The sequence below is a fragment of the Lactuca sativa genome, chromosome 9, assembly GCF_002870075.4.
Source record: "Lactuca sativa cultivar Salinas chromosome 9, Lsat_Salinas_v11, whole genome shotgun sequence".
Lineage (NCBI taxonomy): Eukaryota > Viridiplantae > Streptophyta > Magnoliopsida > Asterales > Asteraceae > Lactuca > Lactuca sativa.
Window position 1 is genome coordinate 1,156,787 of NC_056631.2, and position 18,598 is coordinate 1,175,384.

An 18,598-nucleotide genomic window follows, 5' to 3' on the forward strand; every position below is an offset into this window, starting at 1 on the left:
CAGGTATTTCAGTTTGATGGAGTAGACCTGAGGGCTTCTGGTGTTCTACTTTAATCTTGGCGCAAGTCAAGCACTTGCTCACATAGGTAGCAACTTCTGCTTTCATGTTTGGCTACCATTATAGTTGCTTAAGATCCAGATACGTCTTATCTGAACCTGGCTGTACGGAGTATGGATTCTTGTGTGCTTCGTTCATAACTATATGTCACACCCCAAAACCGAAGGCGGAATCGTTTTGGGGCGGATGTGATGTCATGTTAAGTATCACAACCAATGTACATAGTAAGTAAGTAAACAACCATTACATTACATAGGAAAATTTTACATTTGTTTTGAAAGTAGAGTGTTACTAGTGTTATACATATGTATATATGAACAAAAGTAAAGACGTGTTTTCTACGCGCTCCGTCTTCTCCAAAAGATCTCGAGGTACCTGTCTAATGTGGACCTGAGAATACAAGCAGTTTGAAAATCAGCATAAAGCTGGTGAGTTCATAAGCGGTTTGTTTTCTGAAAATAAACAAGTTTCCTTTGGTTTACTGAAAGAGTTGTTATCCAAGAAAATCCCATATTTTCTTAGAAGTAGTGTTTAGTTATATGTTTGTTACACAAGTTTGGTTATGAACAGTTCAGTTATCCCAGGAAAACCCTTTATTTTCCTAAAAGCTGGTTACCAATCCGGAATGAAATGTACAAGTATCTACCATACTTGCTTTATTAAGAGATGGGATCCGAAAACCTGGTTATCCTTGTAAAGTGCATTAGTTTTAACACGTATATAAAACTAATAAGTAAGTAGGAAAGTTTTCATAATCTAGATTACGAGTTCTATAACCATACTAAAGACTAGATAAGGCTCGGAACGGGGCCCATATCATTTTATGACTTTTGTCACCCTTGAACCTTTCGGTTCGGCTGTAGCTAGCAGCCAGGTGTGGGATAGTCAATCCCGTATAGATCTATACACTCAAGTCACGTTCTCCCTCTAGGAGATTCTGGTTACAGGGGTAGTCCTACACCCTCGTAACTAGGGGGAGTGTTGCCAAGGACATGACTCCAATCGTTATGATTAATGAATTTCGAAAGTAGTATTACGGAGAACTCTGTTTATTAGTCCTTCACTCTCGTATCCAGGGGAGTGTTATCCAGGACGTGTCCTTCACTCTCGTATCTCGGGGGAGTGTTACCAAGGACGTATCAAAGTTCTAAGGTTAATGCTTTTAACAGAAATAATGTGGAAAATCATTTGTGAAATATAAAATACAACATTTTATAAAGAGTTTCACAAACAGTATGATGATTGGATCTGCAAGTTAAACGGTTGTTTGATACGATTTCCGGTGTTAAAACCATACAGAATATGAAACATAACACATGAAATAATAAGTTTTGGTAGTACAAGAATTCCTTGTACTTTTGCTTGTATTCCCCCATGAAAACATTGAAAACACAGAAAAAGTGTAGGGGTATGAACTCACCTATCGAGGAATGTGTCGGTTTGGATGCTAAACTTCAGTTCGGGGCCTGAGAACGCATGAGGTTCCTATGTAATATGAAGAGATACAAAATTGTATCTAATTAGACTTTGAACCACTAATTAGATAAGATTATACACTCCGAAGCGTGAAAACACTTTAATTCAAGTGTTCGGAGTGACCCGGGTGGCATCTACGGATGTATAAGGGATATATATGGAGTTTGCTCTTCAAGAGTAAACTCCTAAGGGATTTTTCGGCCCTAAGACCATGTCCCCATGAGTTCACGGTCGTAAACTAATGGGTGATGTGTTCTAGGGTGTTCAAAGGTCACACATCACTTGAAGAAATTGGCTAGGATCAAATCTAGGGTATAAGGAAGGATTAAACCACCAAAGGGACCATCTAATGGAGTTTACAGTTTTAAACTAGGAGTTTACGTCCGTAAGCTCCTATGTACCCTTTCGTTTTATGTTTTGGTGGTCCTAAATTAATCACATGTGATTCTAAGTCATTATACAAGCCATGGAATGAAATTAGGGCATCATTTGACCAAGTTATAGGAGTTTACGGCCCAGGAACCTTTCCTTGGGGGGTTTACAGCCGTGAACTCCTAAGGGAGTGGTTTTTATCAAGTTTAAGGCCCCTAACTCATTTGTGGTTGCTTCTAGACTTTATTCCAAGGCTTATGAGGTGTTTAAGGGGGCATCTTAACACCTAAAAAGGTGTTTACAGCCTATGAAAGGGGGTTTACGGTCCAAGCATGTTCTTGGGCCATAAACTCATGTTTACCCCTTAAATGATGAGTTCATGTTGTTCTTATTCCATTCAAAGAAACCCTTAAGTCATTTCCAAGCTCCAAAAGTGATTTGGGAGGGTTTTTGGGCTCCAAAACCCTTTTTATGTGTGTTTGCGGCCTAGGGGTGTTCCAGGGCTGTAAACACATGTTTATGGTCCTAATACATGATTTAATCACTAATTTGAAAGCCAAAGAGGTTATACTATGAGCTAGGATAGTTACCTTATCGATTTGGAGCTTAAATCGGATGATTTTGGACCAAGGATTGAGTTTGTAGAGAGAGAGTAGTGAGAGAGGGTGAAAAGCTTCAAAATGAGGTCGATTGAACTTTAAATACGGATTAAGTTTGAGACATGGTGGAATTATACCCGATACTGACGTTAAACGAGGCTTTTGGTTGCACCCGATAAAGTTGTCGTAACCCGACATGGTCGAAACTAAAAAATTTCCAATTACTAAATTGGGGTGTTTTCATGTGTTTCAAACGTGTTTGGACAACCATTAAGTCATAATAGAAGTCTCAAAATTTAATGACTTTATTTAAAAACGTAAATGGAAACAATTCGAAAAAGCCGAATTTTATTGACGGAACGGGTTACAATGATGGAATAACTTCAGGTTGTCACACTATCTCTCTGAACCCACCAAACTTTGGTGTCCAGATTCGGTTCATGAGGTAGCTCACTCCGTCACTCTTGATATCTAGATTCTTGTCCATCCCTCTAAGGGTTTCACCTGTCACGTTTTCGGGTTTCAAGGCTTCTATTTGAGCTTCCTTGATTTGTGTTGACAGGTGCAAATGGATCGATATGGTTAATGACTTCACTCTTCGACCAGAGTACTCCTTACGACTAAGGGCATCAGCCACTACATTCTCCTTTCCCGTATGGTAACGAATCTCACATTCGTAGTCGTTGAGCAATTCGACCTAACGTCATTGTCTCATGTTTAACTCCTTCTGGTCGAATATGTGTTGAAGTCTCTTGTGTTCTGTGAACATGATGCACTTGGTACCGTATAGGTAGTGCCTCCAGATTTATAGAGCGAAGACCACAACTCCAAGTTCTAAGTCATGAGTGGTGTAGTTGACTTCATGTGTTTTCAGTTGTCGTGAGGCATACTCAATAACCTTTCCTCGCTGCATTAGTACACATCCCAACCCTTGATTCGAGGCATCACAATACACCATGAAATCTTCGATAATAACCAGCAAGGCCTAGAAATTGGTGAATTTCAGTTGTTGTAGTTGGTGCCGACCAATTTTTGATAGCCTAGATTTTTTATGGGTCCACGTGGATTCCTTCTTTGCTGACCACGTGACCTAGGAAGTCCACCTTCCTAGTCCAAAACTCACATTTTGAGAACTTCTCATAAAGTCTCTCAGCTCGTAATGTCTCTAAGACTTGTCTCAGGTGTTGACCATGCTCTTCTTTACTCTTTGAATAAATGAGTATGTCATCTATGAACACTATCACAAATTTATCCAAGAATGGACGACATACCCTATTCATTAAGTCCATGAACACGACAGGGTCATTGGTTAGTATGAACGACATCACTACAAACTCATAACGCCCGTATCTTGTTCGGAAGGCCATCTTGGGAATATCACTCTCCAGGACTCGCAGCTGGTGATATCCTGATCTCAGATTGATCTTGGAGAAGTAGTTGGCTCCTTGGAGTTGGCTGAATAAGTTGTCGATTCGTGGTAAGGGATATCGGTTCTTGATAGTAAGTTTGTTGAGCTCTCGGTAGTCGATGCACATCCTAAATGATCTATTCTTCTTTTTCACAAACAACACTGGTGCTCCCCAAGGCGAGAAACTCGGCCTGATGAATCCTTTGCTGAGTAGCTCATTCAGTTGGCTGGATAGCTCCTGCATCTCCGTTGGGGCTAATAGATAGGGCGCTTTGGCTACCAGGGTAGCTCCGGGAATAATATCGATTTTGAATTCGACTTGTCTCGCAGGTGGTATTCCTAGAAGATCTTCGGGAAAAACACCGGGAAACTCGCATACGTCAGGCACGCTCTTGATGTCATGGACTTCGCGTTTCACATCCACGACATGTGCTAAAAATGCGTGGCATTCCTTGCGTAGGTACTTCCGAGTTTGGATACACGAGATAATACGAAGAGTGGTACTGGGTTTTTCGCCATAGATAATGAGGGTTTCGCCGGTTGGCAAATTAAGGCGAACGGCCTTATCGTAACATAAAATGTCCGCATGATGAGAACTCAGCCAGTCCATGCCTATGATGACATCGAAACTCTTAATCGAGACTGGCATGAGGTTGATTGGAAATGGGTTATCTTTTAGAGTTAGGTTACAGTTTAAGTATATCTCCTTAGTGCCTTCTGTTTTACCGTTGGCCATTTCTACTATAAACGATTCATTTAACGACTGGGGTGTTTGTTTCAGCAGGCCTTTAAAATTCTAACTCACAAAACTCCTCTCTACTCCACTATCAAACAAAATGCATGCATACAAGTTATTGAGAAGAAACGTACCCGTAACAACAATGGGGTCTGCAACGGCTTCATCTTGTCCCATTGCGAACACTCGGCCCCTCCCGCCGGTATCCCTGTTGTTTGCCTTTGGGCAGTCCTTGCGGTAGTTCCCCATGGCTCCACACTAAAAGCAGGCGCGGCTTACTCCGACATTAGCAGTGGGGGCGGCTTGTTGGGCTGGCTCCTTGCAGAAGCAGGTCGTATAACCCTTCCTATTGCACATTGTGCATTGGAGTTCACGGCAAAGACCGTGGTGGTGGTAGTTGCATTGGTTGCACTTCGGAAGTTTCCCACTGTATGAACTTGTGGGTGTAGTTGTGTCAGGAACAATAACAGCGTGAGCCGCTACCACTTGTTTTTTCTTGGGGTTCCCCTGTAGGGTTTGTCCCCTTCTCTTGTTCCAAGGCCTTCCCTGGCCTTGTACCTCCTTTGATGGATCGGTAGTAGCTGCAACATCCCTTATTTGACCCCGTGGTCGATGAGTCACTGAGCCAGGCGGCTAGCGCTGTTGAAAGCGATAGGGTTGGAGGCCAAAACATGACCTTGAATCTGGGGTGATAACCCCCAAATGTACCTCTCAACCTTTTTCGGTTCTGGGTTGACCATGGAAGGGCACAAGGCAGCAAATTTGCTAAACCTGGCCATGTAGGCGACTAGGTTAAACCCAGTCATCTTCAGGTTCCAGAGCTCATGCTCTAGATTTTGTATCTCGCCCCTTAGGCAGTATTCCTCCAGTAGTAGGACCTTCAAATCCTCCCAAATCATGGCGTTGGCGACGGTGAGAGTCACGGACTTCACATGGATTTTCCACCAGGTGAGGGCTCGATCAGTGTGGGTGCAAGCAACGAACTTGACTTTGCTCGCTTCTTGGCAAGAGCAGATCTCAAAGACCGTTTTGGTCTTTTCGAACCATTGCATCAGTGCATTGACTCCCCCAGTGCCATTAAAAGTTTTTGGCTTTGAGTTGGAGAACTCCTTGTAAGTACACTCCCTTACGTGACCATGACCAGTGCCATGGTTGGAATGGTTCGTGTTGCTCCCCGCCCCTCCATTTCCATTGGACTTTATTTGTGAGAGGGCGGCGGTCACTGCTGTCGTGATAGCAGCATGGACCATGGCCGGATCATAAGCTGGTGGTGGAGGTGGTGTTGGTACCGTGACCGGTCTGGGTCTTAGGTTTGGACGAGGAGGCATCGCGTTGCCAAGAAATAAAAATAAAAGATTATAAGTTTTGGTGGTTGAGAGTTGAATGATAATGAGTTAACTATCTTTAATAGTTCAAGAATTTGGTTTGACCAACACAAGGCTTTGAGTTTGATTCACAAATGGAGTTTGAATAACAATAAATAAACTCATGAACTCGAATGAAATGCACATAATTAACACATGGAAGAGGTATGCCCTATATATATTAAACATATGGTTGCGTTACATCCGAAGTTAGAAAATTTTAACCTTTCTAAAGGTCTCTGATTACAGAAAGTTAAAGAAAGTAAGACTTTTAGCCGATGGTCCTATTCTATATCAAAATTTGGGAGTTAGGCGAGCTCTACTTGCTGCGCAGATTACGCTTGGAGCTTGACTCCGCATCAGAGTGCTTGGCTCCCATGAGACGCCTGTCAAATGCAACTTGTTGCTCCCTCAAATGCCTCATTTCGGAGAGAGACGCAGTCATTTGCTCCTGGAGGGAGTTGGTGTGGATTTGAGCATTCCCTTGTAGCATGTCTAGGCGATAGATATCAGCTGCGTTTTCTTCCATCCTTATGTCAACCTCGCAAATCCGGTTTTCTTGGACTCCGGATTGATAAGCCTGGTTGGCAAGAGTGCCTACCACAATTGGGAGTGCTCGATCAGCTGAACTTCCTCCGCTAACATTGTAGAAGTCCCGACACATACCGTAAGGAAGACGCAATCCTTGCTGCTGGCTCCGATGGTGGATGTGGCTTCCCCAGACAAGAGTTGGTGCTTGAAATCCCATCCTGAATGGAGGTCGGACAGATGGAGGTCGGACGGCTGGCGGATTGATTATCTTAGGCTCTGAGGCTGAGCTATCTAAACTTTCCTCCTCCTCGTCTTCCATGGGTTCCTCCTCGGGGTCATCTTCAATCCATCCCCTATTACCTTGGTTGGGGTAGTAGGGGTCACTGGGGTGATGGAATCCAGCCATGGAGTCTATACGAGAATAGGGTTAAGAATTGACTATAAGCTAAAGTACGTAAAACTTACCCTTAAGTTTGACGGTTGAAGGTACCCAAATACTCCCATAGTATTCTTAATGATATGCTCTTAGTAAGTTTTTAAATTTTTTGTCCACTGCAGACACTCCTTGGCATGCGTTAGTCGACTCTCGGACAAATATAGTTGATCAGGCTATATTCATCCCAGTTCCGATTACATGTCCCAAGGCACGCCTGCACTGCACAATTTATTTATAATACTTCTATATTGATCTATTTATGACACTGTTATTAATATGAAATGAATGCATGCCTACTTTACAAAAATTAAATAAATTATATTTTAAAAGTATGACTCTTACTCAGTAGTGTTTTTGCCCAGTTGTGTTTATAGTTGTATACCAAAAATGGTTTTGATATACTTAATTAACTATAAACAATGCTCTGATACCAATCTGTCACACCCCGAAACCAGAACGGCGGAAACATCCGGGGGTGGAGGACGTCATATTCAGTATCATAACAGATCATAGTAAGGAAAGTACACACCACCATACATATAAAGGTTTCAAAATGTTTACATAATTTTATTGGTTACATGTTCAAAAGATAAATACATAAACATCTTTCAAAAGAAGTAATTAACGTCAGAGCGTTAATCCCCAAAAGTTGGTTTCCAAACCTGCTTAGCGGTTCCCTGAGAATACAAGTTATTTCAAAGAAAAAGTGTCAACAATTAAGTTGGTGAGTTCATAAGCGGTTTTGAGAAAAATGTATGCCATTCCAAAGTTCGTGCGTTTTCCAAGAAAATCCCTTATTTCCTTATAAAAGTATGAAATGCGTATGAATGTTCCTGCTGTGAATTGTAAACAGTTGCACCGGGAAAATCCCTTATTTTCCTATTAGTTGATTGTTTTGGATTCAGGAAAATCCTTTATTTTCCAAAAGTAACAGGCAATCTCTAATGTCCAAGACCGAAAATCGCAAGCAATTGACATGCTTAAAGGTTGACGCATAGTTTTATATAGTAAAGCTATAAGAAGATCGCACTCATTAGATGAAGAATTCTTTTAATAGGTACTCATTCATAAAATTAGACTACCATAATAATTGTCTATCCGGTGAGTTTTATAACCATACTAAACATAATATGCCTGTGGCGACGGTCTTCAGGCGTCGAAACGTTATGACAAACTATCACCCAAAGGACTGTAGCTAACAGTCAGGGCGCGGGATCATGACTTCCCGTATAGATCTATACACATTTGACACGCTCTCCCAATGGGAGACTCTGGTTATAATAGACAGGACTTTAAGTATTACCTTTTAACAAAAAGGTAGCATTGAAGATGTAATCGTCTCACGGATGGAAAGAGATGAGCACAAAACCCGACACCCTTAAGCTTCTATTTATAGGGGTTGATTTGGGGTCTCACGTTGTGAGTTTCGGATTGCTCACGTCGTGAGGCTTAGTCAGCATTATCCTCTTCGACGAATTGACGTGTCTAACACTCTGGAACCCATCAATCACGAGCTCACGTCGTGAGCATGGTTCCCTCACGTCGTGAGGCTGAGCCAGCTTCGGGTTTTGTGTTCGGAACTTGTAAAATCCGTAACTTTTGCGTACGAGCTCCGATTTCGACGTTCTTTATATGCACACGTAGGTGTGAAAAGGCTCTACAACTCTCGTTTAGACTCCGTCAGCTCATTTTGACTTTATTTTTATTATATTAATTTTAACAGGCCGGGCCTGGAAAAGTCCGTTTAAATCCCATAACTCCTTCATCTGTTGTCTATTTTCGTCAGACTTTTTACTGTTGTACTCCTATTGTCGGCGTATTCAACTTTTGTTTAGGTTGTGTCGGCTATAGACCACTCGATCTCTATTTCGAGTTTTTAGCTGTCTACTGCTAGGTCAGAAACTTCGAAAATTCATAACTTCCTGATACGAAGTCAAATTTTGGCTTTCTTTTTTCTTATGTTCGCATTTTAATGATATCTACGACTTTCATTTAGAAACCCAAGGCTAAAAAGCATTTTATTGAAATTTCTCGTTTTATGTTTAGCAACGCTTTACCGGTAGTGTTACGAATCTTTGATTGGTCATAACTCCTTCGTTATAACTCGGAGTTTAGTGTTCTTTATATTTTTGGAAACCTTATCATGATATTTACCACATAGTGTACTCAAATAGAGCTTTTTGAACATTTTAGTTTTTGATGATATTCTTATTACTTCATAAAGAGATTACAAGACTTGTTTTTTAGACATTACATTGACCTGAAATAATGGGTTGTTACAGATTACCATAGTTGTTTTTGCATGAGTTTGAAGTTGGAGATGAGCGAAAGGAACCAGCTATGGATGTTATGAACTCATATAAAGCTGCACAGGATATTGCAACAACAAATATGGTTCCAACACATCCGCTAAGACTGGGATTAGCATTAAATTTTCCAGTGTTCTACTATGAGATTCTCAATTCACCAGACAAGGCTTGCAACATGGCTAAACAGGAATCTGAAGAAGCCATTGCTCTAAGCTAGACACCTTTGGTGAAGAATCTTACAAGGACAACACTTTGATTATGCAATTGCTAAGGAACAAGCCAACTCTTTAGATCTCAGATGCACAGGACTAGTTAGATGAGCCATATATGTGGATGTTGTAACAGGGGACGTGAGTTTGGCTTATATTGGTCAAAACGGTCAAAATATAAGATAGATGTTGCCAAGGTATCGAGGGGAATATGATGCTGGGATTTTAGGATGTCCTAGCCCGCAAAAGCTTGAAGTGAAAGGGTGCAAAAGGTGATTCCTTTGAGTTCGAGAAGAGTATTTAGCCAGGGTTTTTCTTAGAGCATCTCTATAGCTTAAATATAGCTTAAAGTTATTGCCACATCACCATTTTAATAATTTTAACCTCTAAATAAATGGTCTTGCAATGATTAAACTCTTCAAACAACTTTTGTCTTTTTAAATTTAATTAATATATCATTATCTATTTAAAATTTTCTATATAAACCCTTTCATTTAGTTAATCATTTTTAAACACATATCATATTTTAATATAAATTATTCTAATTAATATTATCATTATATTTATATTTCTTAAGTCAAATGTCACTAAATATTTGGTAGAATTAAGTAACTAGTAAACAAATAAATAAATTGAAAGCTAAAATAAAAATAAGGGTTAAATTAAAGTATGATTAGAAGAGTAAGGGATAAAATGTACGAATGGTTAAACTATATTGATCACTCAATATATATTGAATGGTCAATAAAAATAAGCAAAAAAATAATTTGCTCCGGTATCATACCAATGGACAATAGTAAAAATGTATGAGTCTCCCGGCAGATGAAATCAAGTCATGTTATCTAAGCAAGAATAGGGGTGTAAGAGACATATAATAGATGTATTCCTAAAGATATTTATAGGATGATCCTTACCAGTTACTTCAATACTTACGTAGTGTATACCAGCTATATATAACCAAGATTGAACAGACATTTGAATAAGTGATCCAACTCTAAGACCACAACCAAACAAGGAACAAAAAATAAAAAGAAGATCACAGCTTCTAAGTCTATAGCATCTTAGTCACATATAACCTTAGCGTATCCACTCAACAACTATCGACCTACTAGTAAGGGTCTTTTTCGTTTTCACATAAGTAATTATAGTACAACAAAATACTCCTATAGTATTTTAAGTTTATGCTATGTTATAGTGTTTCATTGTAGTAGAGTTGGTAAGTTTTAGACTTGTTGTAACACCAGAACCATTCCTACGCACATGTTACTCACTTCTTGGATATATATAGTTGATCAGTTTATATCAATCCAGACCTGATTATATATCCCCCAAGCCTACTTGTGATGTTCAACAATCATAATACTTTTGTTATGTTCTAGTATTACACTATTCTGGTTTGTATGTATGTATGTATACTTTAGTAAAATATTTTATATTTAAAAAGTATAATATCTTGGTCAGAGTATTTTTATCCCATTGTGTTTATAGTTGTATATCTTTTATGGGTTGATATATTTAGTTCGCTATAAATAATGTTCTGATACCAATCTGTCACACCCCCCAAACCGAGATGGCGGAAACATTCAGGGGCGGACAATGTCGTGTACAGTATCATAACAATGCACAATAGGAAAACAAGCAACAACATCCATTGCATTAATAAAATAGTTAATAGATGTGTGTTCTTTGTATAGTTGTATGACACCAAAATGTATAGCAAAAATAAAAGACGAGTCTTGAACATGCTCCGTCTTCTCAAAAACCTGTGCCCGTGTACCTGTCTACTGGTTCTCTGAGAATACAATTTATTTTGAAAGAGGGTATCAACAATTAAGTTGGTGAGTTCATAAGTATTTAGTGTCAAAATGTTTGTTTTTGTTTCATGAAAATGTTAGTGTACTTCCCATAAAATCCTATATTTTCTGCTTAAATGAAAAGTAGTCTTTTACCCAAGACCTGACTGTCTTGTAGGTTTGTTCTCTTGTAATAGTGTAAAATGTATGTTTGTACTTGAAATAGTATAAAATGTATGTTTTCCATATTTGTAAACTATCTTTACTGAAAAAATAGTATGCATTGCTCATATGAGAATATCACTGTATGTATGTAATGCATATTGAAGATTTACAGTAGTATTGTTTTAAAATACACTACTGATGAATTAACTACCTTGTAACCAAGTTGGCTAATTAAGGTATTAATGTGATTAAGGTTATAACCATGTTTGATTGACTAGTATAAAACAAGACGTTCTTCAGGCGTCGAAAATGATATGACATTTGTCACCCGTAGACCTGCAGGTCCCATTGTAGCTAGCAGCAAGGTGTGGGATGGTCAATCCTATATAGATCTATACACAAATGCACACTCTCCCTCCAGGAGACTCCGGTTACAAAACATGACTTAGCAAGTATATTGCTATGCCAAGAAATTGTGTTTCACATTCTAGTTAACTTGTTTACATATAGTATGTAAGTTCCTTCTTGTTCTTGTAAATGAATAGTATACTTTGTAATGAAATGTAGTAGTATGTATGTATTGATTCATGTATTGTTTCTCTGATCTAGAAAATAGTATGAATTGATTCTCTAGACTATACCTATTATAGTTTACTAGTATGATTGTTTGAGCTGTAAATGGTTCAGAGAAAAGACTCAATTGCCCAACATATGAAACTGAGTTAAGTATGTCTTTGAAAATGAGATTTAATTTTCATGTATATATTTAGCATGTATAATTATGATTTAGCCGATAGTCAGACTAGAGATCCAACCCTAAGCCCACAAGCAAACTAGGAACAGGAGTTACGGTATTTTGCAATAGTCCTAAGTTCGTTAAAGCATGATTATACATAAATATACAAACAAGTATGATTTTGATATAACATAAAACTAAAATAGTTTAAACAAGTTTTGAAATGATTTTAACAATATTTATAAGTATAAGAAATCCTTCGTTTGTTTGTTTTCACATGTAAGAGTTAACACAATTAAATTGTGTTCTACTTGTATTCCCCATTCCTAAAAACATTGAAAAAGGTAAACTGCAGGGGTATGAACTCACCTTATGTGAGTGGTTCGTTTGAAGTTTCGATATAGGATGTTTGTTTCCCTAAGTTAGATTCCGAGGTAAAAACGAGTTCTTAAAGCATTTCACGTAATATATGTGTATATAATTAGTGAATACAATCGCAAGTACGTTAAGGAAGTAGACTAATTTGTAAGTTTCACTTAGAAATAAGAGTGTTAGAAGCTATTTTGGAAGGCTTTAAGGAGTTTTTCGCCAGTCCTTTGGGTTTTCGGCCCAATGAAGATCTTTGTGTTCTTAGTGAAACCAAGGAGATTCAAGGGTTTTCGGCTGAGGATCTTAATGAAATGAAGAACACTTGATGTTCTAAGAAAAATACAAAGGGGATACAAAGGATTTTAGATGATAGTTGAGAGAGAATGAGGGGGTTTTTGGTTAGTGTTCTTGAGAGTAAAAAGTGCGTTTTCAGCTAGAATAGTAGAAGTGATGAGGTGTTTTCGGTCCCCCGATATGTATAGGGCCGAAATCAATGATGGAACGCATGTATTGGTTCTTGCACCGAGTGGATAAGACTGAAGTTTGTGGTCAAAAGGAGTTCTCGGCTACGAACTGAGGGTTTGCGATCCGAAGTATGTTCTCGGCTGTGAACTGAGGGTTTTCGGTCTGAAGGTTTACAGCTCATGCGATACTTCTATGATTAAGCACTACACTTCTAAATAAAAGCTTTTAAAAACTTAAAGGTTATCAACCTAACCTTAAATAAATAAATCAAAACAACAATTTTGACTTAGTTTGACTTTATTTGACATGTTTGACTTTAGTTGACTTTTACAATATTGAAAATAACAGGTTGTCACATCATCCCCCCGTCAGATGGAATTTCGTCCCTAAATTAAGTCTAAGAGATACACATAGACTAAGGGAAAAGATGCAGATAATTATGTTTCATTTGATCCTTTCGCTCCTAAGTGAATTCAGGTCCCCGTTTTGCATTCCAGCGAACATTCACTATTGGGATATGACTTTGTTTTATTTGCTTGACTTCCCTATCCATGATTTCTACTGGTTCTTCCACGAATTTGAGGCTCTCATTGATCCCGATTTCATTGAGTGGGATTACTAGAGTCTCATTAGATAGAAACTTCTTCAGGTTGGATGCGTGGAAGGTAGGGTGTATGTTGCTAAGTTCTTGAGGTAGTCGGAGTTTGTAAGATACAAGTCCGATTCTAGCAAGAATCTCAAAAGGCCCAATGTACATTGGATTTAGTTTACCACACTTTCCGAAGCATATCATTCCCTTCTAGGGTGAGACCTTCAATAGAACAATGTCACCAACCTGAAATTCCAAGGGTTTCCGTCTTTTGTTAGCATAGATTTTCTGTCGATCTCTAGAGGCTTTCAATCGTTCACAAATTTTTACAATTTTTTTTGTTGTCTCTCTAATGATTTCTGGACAAGTGAGAGTGCTTTCAGGAACTTGTCCTTTAGCTAGTTGTGTGTCACCTACCTCAGCCCAACACAGAGGGGATTTGTACTTCCGACCATAGAGGGCCTCGAATGGAGAAACTTTGATACTAGTATGGTAGTTTTTGTTGTATGAAAACTCGACAAATGGTAAATGGATATCCCATGCTTTACCAAATTCGATCACACAAGCTCTCAACATGTCTTCTAATGTTTGTATAGTTCTCTCACTCTGTCCATCAGTTTGTGGGTGGTAGGCTGTACTCATGTCCAACCTAGTTCCCAGGGATTTTTGTAGCGACTGCTAGAATCTTGGGGTGAATCTACTGTCCCTATCGGAGATAATAGATATGGGAACACCATGCAGTCGTACTATTTCTCTAATGTATGTTCGGGTCAGTTTCTCTATTTTTCAGTTTCTTTGATTGGTAGGAAGTGCGCGGACTTAGTTAACCTGTCAACGATAACCCAAATGGTATCGAGACCACCCGTTGTCCTAGGAAACTTGGTTATGAAATCCATTGTAATCCGCTCCCACTTCCACTCAGGTATTTCCGGTTGTTGTAGTAAACCTGATGGCTTTTGGTATTCTACCTTAACCTTGGTGCAAGTAAGACACTTGCCCACAAATGTAGCAATATCTGCTCTCATGTTAGGCCACCGATATAACTTTTTGAGATCCAGATACATCTTGTATGAACCTGTATGAATGGAGTATCTAGTATTGTGTGCTTTGTTCATGACAACGTCTCTAAAACCACAGAGCTTCGGTGTCCAGATCCGATCCATGAGGTATAAGACTCCGTCACCCTTGACTTCTAAGTTCTTATCCATCCCTCTCAGGGTTTCACCTGCCACATTTTCAGGCTTTAAGGCTTCCTGTTGAGCCTCCTTAATTTGTGTGGACAGATGTGAATGGATTGCCATAGTCAATGCCTTGACTCTACTACCTGAGTACTCTTTCCAACTTAGGGTGTCAGCTACTACATAGGTTTTACCGGGATTATAACGAATTTCACATTCGTAGTCATTTAGTAGCTCGAACCATCGTCGTTGTCTCATGTTGATCTCCTTTTGGTCGAATATATGTTGGAGACTCTTGTGGTCTGTAAAGATAGTGGTCTTCGTACCATACAGGTAGAATCTCCAGATTTTCAGAGCAAATACTACTGCTCCTAACTCCAGATCATGAGTAGTGTAGTTGACTTCATGTGCCTTAAGTTGTCTTGAGACATAGGCGATGACCTTTCCCCGTGGCATAAGAACACAACCAAGCCCTTGGATGGATGCATCACAGTATACCACAAAATCTTCTATCCCCTCGGGAGGGGATAGTATCGATGCGCTGCACAAGCCTTGCTTAAGCGTTTGGAACGCCTTCTCTTATTTCTCTTCCTAGTCAAAGGTCACACCTTTCTGGGTCAATGTGGTAAGTGGTTTCGCGATCTTTGAGAAGTTCGGAATGAATCTGCGATAGTAGCCAGCGAGGTCTAAGAATAGACGGATTTTTGTAGGCGTCCTTGGTACTGACCAGTTCTCGATGGCTTTGATTTTGGAAGGGTCCACATGAATTCCCTCCTTGCAAACCATGTGAACCAATAATTCGACTCTTTGAATCCAAAATTCACATTTAGAGAACTTCGCATAAAGCTTCTTTGCTCGTAGTGTTTCCAAGATCTGTCGTAAGTGTTGACTATGTTCCTCCTCACTGTGAGATTAGATAAGTATATCATCGATGAATACAATCACAAACTTATCTAAGTAAGGACGGCACACCCGATTCATTAAATCCATGAACACTAGGGTGCATTGGTTAATCCGAAAGGCATCACTACGAACTCGTAGTGACCATAACGAGTTCGGAAGGCTGTTTTGGGAACATCTTCCTCTAAAACTCGTATTTGGTGATACTCGGATCTTAATTCAATCTTTGAAAAGTAGCTTGCTCCTTGAAGTTGGTCGAACAAGTCGTCTATACACGGTAGAGGGTAATGGTTCTTAATGGTCAGTTTGTTTAGCTCGCGATAATCGATGCACATACGGAACGATCCATCCTTCTTGTTTACGAACAAGACCGGTGTTCCCCAGGGTGAGAATTTTGGTCTTATAAATCCTTTGCTGAGCAGTTCGTTCAGATGATTGGATAGTTCCTGCATCTCAGCTAGTGCTAGTCGATAAGGGGATTTGGCTACATGGGTAGCTCCTGGAAATAAGTCGATTTTGAACTCGACTTGATGTTGTGGTGATAATCTTGGAAGATCTTTGGGAGAGATGTCGGGAAAGTCACGGATTTCTGGGATGTTCTTTATGTCATTCGCCTTTTTTGGCTCCCATCAACAACGTGAGCAAGGAACGAATGATATTCCTTTCGTAAGTACTTTTGGGCTTGAATACTCGAGATGATTCGAAGATTCGTGCCTGGTTTGTCACCATAGATTACTAGGGTTTCGCTATTCAGTAGATTAAGACGAACAACTTTCTCAAAACACAGGATATCAACACGATGAAGACTCAACCAATCCATGCTGATAATGTTGTCAAAACTTTTAATTAAGACGGGCATGAGGTCGATTTGAAATGAATAACTATCTAGAGAGAGGGTGCATCCTATGTATATATCGTTAGTGCTATCAGTCTTCCCGTTAGCCATTTCTACGGTGAACGTTTCTTTTAGTTCTTGTGGTTGTTGTTTAAGTAAGTGTTTATATTTTTGATTCAGGAAAATCCTCTCCACTCAATTATCAAATAGTATGCATGCATAAAAGTTATCGAGAAGAAACGTACCCGTAACCACCGTAGGTTCTGCAATGACTTCTTCATGGCCAATCGCCAAAACTCTCCCTACTCCACCAGTATTCCCCACCTTTGGACAAGACCGTTTGTAGTGCCCAACTACACCACACCTGTAGAAGGCCTGACCTACTCCAACACCAAGGACCTGGGTGATTGGTCTTGAGGGGCTTTACAAAATGGGCAGTGTGCCCCTTCCTATTGCAGTTGGAACATTACATCTCTCGGTAAGGTCCATTATGATGGAAGTTGAACTTGTTGCATTTCGGCAGACTTCCAGCATACTACTTTGATGGTGGAGGGACCACAGGGGTTGTGCGTCATGAACTGCCACAATCTCCTGTTTCTTGGCAGAGTTTTGCGCCGATTGGCTCTTCTTTTTGTCCCAAAACTTTCTCTTCTTGTCGTTCTCTTTGGTTGGTTCTAGGACAGGGATTGCTACTGGTTCACGGAGTCCATGGTCAATGAGTCTTTATGCCAATCGTTTGACACTATCGAATGTAGAGGGGTTTGAAGACAATACATTCCCCTGAAATGGAGGTAACACTCCCCAGATGTACCTCTCGATTTTCTTGCTTTCCGTGGGGACCATCCCCGGACATAGAGTCGGAAGATCACTAAATCTAGTAGTGTAAGCTACTATGTCTGAGCCTTTCATAGTAATTCCCCAAAGTTCCTGTTGTAACTTCTTTACCTCGCCCCTCAGACAATATTCTCCCCTTATTAGATCCTTCAGTGTCTCCCAACCCATCGCGTTAGCCACTATGAGTGTAAGTTACTTGACATGGCCATTCCACCATGTGAGGGCCGGTCGGAGAAGGTGCAAACAACAAATTTTACTTTTCTTCCTTCAAGATAGGAGCAGATATCGAAGATAGACTCTATTTTATCAAACCATTGCGATAGAGCAATGATTCCACCGTTACCATGAAAGGCTTTGGGTTTGCAGTTGGTGAAGTCCTTGTATGAACACTCCCTAGGGTGTCCATGACTATCACCTTGGTCAGAGTTAATTCTGGTTCCACCCCTACTAGTACCGCTAATGTTGATCTGAGTAAAGGCTGCTGTCACAACCGCGGTCAATGCAACTTGAAAAACTGCAGGATTGAATTGCGGTGGAGGTGGTGGTTGAGTTGTAGTTATTGGCGGATTGTGTTTGTTAGATTTACGAGGAGGCATCTTTCAACTATAAGTTTATAAAAATGAAGATAATGGTAAGATGTCAATAGTGAGTATAATGTGAGTGTTCCTTGAACCAAATCACCCTAGTTCAACATGTAATTGTTTAAGTGTTTACAATAGAGTTCTACCACTAGAAATATGAAAGAATTTGGATAGAGATTTTCCAAGAGAATTTAATGCCTGTCAATTCATTGGTATTATAGATGTATAGAGTTCAAAGAAAAATTGACCTTGTAATAGGTCTTCAACATACCAACATAGAGAAAAATTTGACAGCATAAAGACCTAACGAATCTAAGATTTCAAGGTCTAAACATTAACAGGAAAATAACACTAGAGTCTACAAGTAGACTTAATCTATATAAAAAGAGTGAGTAGAGTATGTTCTACTCGCGAGGAGTGTTGTTTTGGTTACTACTAGATTCTGCCCTGGATTCAGCCAACTGATGTTCTGTTTCCCATACACGCCTATCCAATGCAAATTGGCTCTGCCGAAGTTCTTTAACATCGGATCGGATGGCATTCAGTTCCCTCTGTAGTGCATCAATGTGAGTCCTTGTTAACTCCTCGTCATCGGTCAGATGGTGGAGACGAACTGTGTTGACTCCTGAGTTAGCCCTAATTTCCATGACTTGGT

At 39.7% G+C, this 18,598-nt stretch overlaps 1 pseudogene; it reads left to right on the forward strand.

Moving 5' to 3' along the window:
- LOC111908760 (14-3-3 protein 10-like) overlaps nucleotides 1–9,601 on the forward strand; it is a 37,344-nt pseudogene extending 27,743 nt beyond the window's left edge.
- The last annotated feature ends 8,997 nt before the right edge of the window (nucleotides 9,602–18,598 follow it).